Genomic DNA, 8,012 nt, shown 5'->3' on the forward strand with positions numbered 1-8,012 from the left:
TTTTAAATTTTGTTTCTACATAAAAATAAATTATATATATATATATATATATATATATATATATATATATATATATATATATATATATATATATATATATATATATATATATATATATATATATAGAATCAGCAATTTACTCGTTATTTCAATCTTTTTGTGACAAGAAGTTTTGATCGATGCCTACAAATAACTGTTTGTGTATATTAGTTTTGTCAAATTAAATATAAATAAATGTTATGTAATCTATAGTTTAATATTCTAATCCTATCAAAATGAGTATTTTATACCTACTTTTATATTTATGGTTGATTATAATGTTTGTCCACATTTCACCTTTTATGGGATCCTTCCCCCGACCCTTGTTGCACACGGATGCTTTGTGCATCAAACTGCTATTACTGAATTTCAAATTAGTACTCCCAAACACCTCTTCAATTATAACAATCTTTTTTTTTCTATGATTGGTACATAATAATATAAAATAATTTCAAGTATTTTAAAATTTATTTTATATTTTTCTTAAACTATTTTTAATTTATAATAAATTACAATTTTCGTCCATATGGTTTGTCCCAATCTGTAGTGTTAGTCCAAATTTTGTTTTTTGTTTTTTTTTTTGTGTTATTATTATTAATATTTATTTTGGCATGGCTTATCTATGTGGTTTCAAAAAAATTGTGTTGATCATTAAGGTTGTTACAGTCTAACATACACTTTTAAATGCCTATAAAAAGACTTTGTTCCCTCGAAATAAATTTGATAAAAAATTATGTACTTCAGGGACCATTACAACCACCGTAACGCTACCACATTGCAGCCACCACAATGCTGCTACCACATTACAACCACCCTTTCTTCATTTTTATGATAGACACACATCTTTCCAAGCTTCTTCTCATTCAATTCTGAATCCAACAGACATGTGCTATATCCGCCATCTCATCTCCGGTGACGACCTCTTTCAAGTTTTAATCTTCTAAGTTCTGATTTCAAGTTTTAGTTTCTTAGTTTTGATTTCGAGTTTTAATTCCTGATTTCAAGTATTTTAACTTCATGACATCATGGTGGTTGAGCTCCAACCAAGATGAAATAAGAGGAGAATATGTTGATTATATTTCTATCAAAACCTATCCATCTGAGAATGGAATGCCAGAGACATATCACATCTCTGAAACCAACCATAAGCAGTGGTGTGGTATTGCATTTGTTGGGATTGATTTTGTTAACATTCAAATCCATAAAATATATGAAAAAGTACCACCTTGCAAACCATTAAAGCTTGAGTTTAGTAGCAATCTTGAAACATTAGCAGACGACGTTTTTCTTATTCCTTCGGATACCATGGACAAAGGTAGTATTCCCTTCGAATGAATGTTATATGGCCATTTTGTGGAAAAAAAGACTACCCTTTGGGCTTAAATCCATTCAAATATTGTTTTGTCCCTAAGTTACCTAAACTATAAATAGGACCATTTGGGCTAGGATTTTTGTGATTATTCTTTCCTATAAGTATATGAACGGATTTTCCTTCTCCTCCTCTCTCCTCAATTGTCTTCTAGTTCTAGGGTTTGGGTGTAAGTCATTAAAGGCATCATCATTTTGGTGCTAGCTTTCCAAGCTCTTCAAAGGAATGATTGAAGTAATTTGTTTACTACAACAAATCAAATGTATGTGTCACACCCCGACCACTGGCGGAAACGTGGGGGTTGCGACATTTACACTTGGATCATAGTTAACAAACATACATTGATCAGTACAAGACTTGAATAACATTACATGCATTCATTGATTTGAATGCAATGATTACATTGATTCAAACTTTGGGAATCTGAGTTTATAGAACAAGTTCAACAAGGTGCAATTTAAAAAAAAAAACAAAAACAAAAAGGCTTGAACAAGTTAGCTAACAATGACAAGATAGGTTATTCCAACTCACGAGGCTTGAAATCCATAAACGCAAAAATATGTCGGTGAGCCCTACAGGTTTTGACTCTCTGTCTTGTTAAAAGAGGATTTTTGTATAAAAGTGAACCGTTATCAGATTATAAAAATGTTACTTTTATAATTCATAGTGGTAAAACAATCAATGAGGAGCGCCACCTTGACTTAAGTGTAAATGTACTTGTAATCCCATACAAGTATAGATGCTGATTCACTTATGAAGTATAAGTTAAAGTCAACATAAGTTTTGTGTTGTGTATTTTAAGTGTTTATTTTATTTAAATAAAACATTACACTTAATCCTGATCTAAGAGTAAATCCTTATACTACATACAATTCCATTCTAACTTGTATTAACATTTTTGAAAAGAAATTCAGGATTTGTGGAGTTTATAACTGAGCTATGGTTTTACCTATCAGAAGCATAATAGCCTCTTTAGTGCTTATTGTCCTAACGGAGCTTCGACTTTGTGATAAAAAGAGCAAGATAAAAACAAGAAATTGTCCCAACGACGCATTCATCGACGTTGTGATAAAAAGATAAAAACAATATGGTGCCGTCTGTTCCGTCTGACGAAGGCTGTAGCTAGCAACCAATAGACGGGGGTGTCAGCCCGTATAGATCTATACACACACATTCTTCGCCCACACAGGATTAACGGTTATTACAGAGGACTTTTCACTAAGTTGGTGATTCTTAGTGTTGATGAATGAGAAAATTCCACAATAATACCTAGTTTCAGTAACAATTCTCAACAGTTTTATGTTTGGAAAAACTTTTGGTTGAAAGTTTAAAAAACGTGTAAATATACAAAAAAATTTATATCCAAATTTTAACTACAATTCCCAATTGTTTATGTTCGGAAACTTTTGGTTGTAAAGCTTAATAAACAGGCAAAGCTGAAAAAGTTTTCATATAAAAAATTTGGCAACACGACTGCGTTTTGATTAAAACTAGATTTCAGCCTAAGTAAAACCAACCAAAATCTTAACAATCTAAATATGTGCAACTATTATAGTAAACATACATGCGAAAAGAACATGCAATCATATTTGTAAATCTCGTTTGACACATGTGTATAAAATGTGTTTATATATAAACTATAATAATTTTATGTAACAAAGTGACATAAAACTATACAAGTATATATATGTATAATTTGATTAAAAATGGTAACCGTAAAATGTTTGTGAATCGTAACATAAACTTAAACTCAAGGTTTGCGTGTACTCCCCCCCCCCCCCGGGAAGATTTGAAAGATAAAAGGGGCCATAAAACTCACTTTCGTCACATGAAGTTATTTGGTTCGAGGAAGATTCGTGAAGTTTCTAGTACCACCGAATCTTGAGATTTGATTGCCTTTTGGGAGGTCTTAACACATAAATATATAGATTAACAATAAGTTAGATTTTTGTTAAGTTTTGATTTACTAAGAATAAGTAAATTTTATGACAAAAAGAAAGGTAGAAAACAAAAGTTTACCTTGTTTATTTCTTGGGTCTAAAAGTGGGTGACCAAAAGAGTTGAAACACAAGACTTTTGGTGAATAAAAGGTATCTTTTTCTTGGGTCTTATGGTGCTCTAATTCACTAGCTAATTAGGGTGTTTTGGGGTGAATTTACCAAGAAAAAAGGAAGTGTAAAGGGCTGAGAAGGTGGCTGAAAACCGAGGGGCTGAAGCCCTCTTTCTAGCTTCGGTCTTGGTGGTTCACAAGGAGAGGAAGAGTGTAGAATTTGGGCTACAAAGAAAAAGCGGAAAAGGAAGAGGGAGACATCGATATTTATAGGGGAGGATGAGGAGGTGGAAGTAAGGATAATATATAATATTTGCAAGTAACAAGTCTAGTTTCATGGGGATGAGATCTAGTTACTTGGAGATAGTTTAGTTACTTAGAGATAGAAGTTGGTTAAAATATATTTTAAGAAAGAGTAGGGAGCAAGTAATATTTGTAAATAAGGTTGCAAAAAGGTCTCAATACAGTAGTAGTTGCGACCGGTTGTAACTGGATGTGAACGGTCGCAATGAGTTGCATTGTTTTGGATGTGCAAGTGATGCTGAATGCAAAAGTGATGCTGAGTGCAAATGTAATGACGAATGCGAAGAGAAACTTGGATGCGAAAGGAACTTTCCAGTCCTGGGATTTAGGATGCGAATGTGAGTTCTCGAAAGTTTAAGAGTCGCCTTGGAAGGATAGCGCCTCAGAATGGGATGATCAGTGCGAATGGATGTGAACAAATGTGAACGGTCGCAATGGATCACACTCTGTTGATTATTGATGTGAACAGGCTGATGAGTGTGAATGGCCCATCGGATGCGAAAGTGATACTGACTGCAAAAAGGGTGTTGGTTGCGATCGGATGCGACTGACTGCGAACGATCGCAATCCTTCACAGTCACTAGTGGATTCGATGCGAATGTGAACCACTTTCGAACGATAGTTGGATGCGAACGATAGATGGATGAAAAAGGAGATCAAAGTGCAAATCAAATGCGACTGGATGCGAATCTCGGGCTTGGATGTGATTCTCGCAATGGGTTGAAATTGCAATGCAAACCATAGAACCCATTGGACTCTCATTGGTTGAAAATACTCATATTGTTTAGACTCAATATATGGCGTAGTAAGATCGTTCCTATTTTTTCCAATTGTTACAGTATGTAACCCTAATTCTTAGATTATTTTTAGATTATATTAGGGTTAATCTAGTTTTGTTGTTCATAGTATGTTTCATTCAAAGTGTACGACATAGATCCTTTAGGTTGCATGTGCCCTTAAGTTTTAAGTGAAATTACGCAAGCACATTAGTTCTGTAACCTATAAAACCCATCAAAATCTTCCATCATTATGTTTGAGGCTCTCTCGCACCAAAGAAAGAAAAACATTGGTGATGATGAACTTGAGTTGATCCCTCCTAATGTTCATTCCAGTGACCTTATACCTGACCGACCCAAGAAAGCGGACTTGCTCCTTACAAAGCATTTATGACATCGACTTGGTAGACCAGGGGATGAGTGGTGTTGCGCCTCTACTTGGATCTACTTTACATTGCATATCTTGTATTTTCTTTGTTTCTCTATATCTTTGGGCTCTATCCCTTAGCTTTAGTTTGTTTCCTCAAGTATGTTTCCTCACTTGTTGGGCGATTGTATTTTCTTAGTTTCCTATTAATAATATTTTCCGATGAGTTCTTTTGATATTTCTCTTATCCACAAACATGAAATGATATGTTATTAAACGAAATAAGCTAACATAGTTGAAACCGTAATAACTCCCTTCCACAACCCTAAAATTGATGCATATATATATATATATATATATATATATATATATATATATATATATATATATATATATATATATATATATTGTCCCTTTAGTAGTCGACAATTTTGAGCCAAGAATTCAACTTTGATATGTTGGATAGTCTAACATATTTTGTTCCGAGCTCTGTATTGATAGTTGTAGAGGAAATCTATTTATTTTTAATATTAATCAATATCAAAGGTTCCTTCAATCAAGGCAATTGTCCAAACACTTATTGTTGTATTTATTTATCTATTATAATTCTAATTGGATTTGTTCTCAGGGACTAAAAATAATTAAAACTGTTTTTTCTTGTATTATGGTTCATTTAATAACTGTTTGTTGAATCAATCAATCCCAAATAAACCAAAATAACATTTAACTAGATGGTTTTATGTAGTTCAATTAGTAAATGGATATATAAGAATGGACAAGTAAGTTTAGGGAAGAACATTATATGTCATGTACCTTAACTTACGATCATAATAAATAAGGTTTTGAATTAAACTCATATAAGTGACATGTACTAAATATGTTAGGTGGAAGACCTTTGGATAATTTTTAACACATATCATTTGTGCTAACATATATGATACAAATATTCCGCCACTTTTTGGCGCCCCTGAGGGGCTTGTTGCTAGAGGCATCCCAAAGGGGCTTGTTGCTAGAGGCATCCCTTCAAATGAGATTTCTAAACTCTACAACCGCTCCGGTCGTTTTCCTCCATTCTTTCTTGTATGGGCAAATATTTTGTCTCGAGAGACAATCCCGTTGCACTTAAACTATTAGTATTCAAAAGATTTACTACTGAATTATCACAATTTTTAGTGGTATCGAGATGGAATTTATGATTTTAAGCCCTTTGGTACAACTTTTTAACAATATTTCATGACATGTTGATGTAGAATAAACACGGATCGGAAATGATCAGACTCAAATGAAACAAATAACAACAAGAACAATCTATAATCTTTAAAATTTTCACATATTCCTTCATAAACTTTATAAAATCTTAAAAAATGTCTCAAACTCTCAGACGGCTAGCCACTTTATAATAATCTATAAATTCTAAAATAACTCATAATTAAGATATAAATCATTTAATGTAAGAAACAATATAAAACTTAAAGATTTAACCCAATTAGGAGATAATTCATAATAAAATTAATAAGTCTTCAAATTATCTTTGAAATTTCCTGCATCATTCTCCCACGCTTGAAAATGACTTGTCCTCAAGTCTTTGTCTCGAATGCCTCTCATCGAAGGTTTCCAAAAGGAAAATAACTTCTACATTTCAAAACAAACACAATTGTAGATAATAGAAAAGAACTCATGATCAGAGGTATATATATATATATATATATATATATATATATATATATATATATATATCCCATATAAAATAATTTGAGTGTAGACACATTTTGTTTCATACTTTTAGTTCTAAGCATTAAAAAAGTATACTGCCACAATGCAAGATAATAGATTCCGCAAGGGAGATCGCCACTATGCAAGACAAAGGATTCACACAGGTGATCACCATTATGTGAGATAGAATTGTGGGATCCTCGTGACAATGAACGATAGAGTGTACCGTATGAGGCAAAAACATCGGTACACAAATGGTGCCAATGAACAAAACTGGGATCTGCAATGTAATATGAGACTGTAACGTAGCTCTGACCTTGGCTACGACATCACCTACAAAAATCGGTTAGCCATATTCTCGAGTCAGAACCTGAGAATACACTCTGATGATAAAGTTAGTGTTGTAGGAATGAATAATCAGGAACCAAAGAAAAAGAGTTTATGTGTTATGGGTGTCTAAAATGTAACATGTTTGGTGTCTTCCTCACTATATTTACAAGTGATGAATACCTATTAGATCAAGATAAGGATTCTTTAGAATCTTCTACAGATTCCTTAGAATTTGGGACAAACCTTGTTTAAGTTATATATATATATATATATATATATATATATATATATATATATATATATATATATATATATATATATATATATATATAATGTATATATTTAATACACATATATATGGATAAATATGTAATATACTTATTTTTATATACATGTGTGTATATATATATATATATATATATATATATATATATATATATATATATATATATATATATATATATATATTATAAAACATATTAGTCATATCTTGAATTTTAAGAGGTATAAGTTACAAAGATTTTTATGCAAATCAATTATGTGTAAATAATTCATTAACACTTGTCAAAACTTTGAAGATTTGAATTAAAGAAAGTAATTAAGAAATTCAATTTGGATCAAAAATGAAAATTTTAAAATATTAAGTTCATGTATATAAATTAATTTACATTTGTTAAACTAAATACCAATCTTAATTAATTTACATCAATAATATAAATAGAGAATATAAACATAAGGTATAAACATAAATATTTTATTTAAAAGTGATAAGATTTATTACATAATAGCTAATAATAAAATCTAATATATATATATATATATATATATATATATATATATATATATATATATATATACTTTGTATAAAATATATGATTTTCAACACCAACTTCTTCAACGGTTTAGCCTTCATCCATGATCCCGTAGACGGGTTACGTATTATAAACGGAATTAATGCTACAAAATGGGCTGCTCTCATCTTCAAACTCATTGTCCCAAAAGATTCATTCATATTCAGATAAACTCGACAGATATACCTCAAATCCTATGCATTTGGGATTCTCA

The sequence above is a fragment of the Lactuca virosa genome, chromosome 2 (genome assembly GCF_052849685.1).
Source record: "Lactuca virosa cultivar CGN04683 chromosome 2, Lactuca_virosa_CGN04683_v6, whole genome shotgun sequence".
In the NCBI taxonomy this organism is placed as follows: domain Eukaryota; kingdom Viridiplantae; phylum Streptophyta; class Magnoliopsida; order Asterales; family Asteraceae; genus Lactuca; species Lactuca virosa.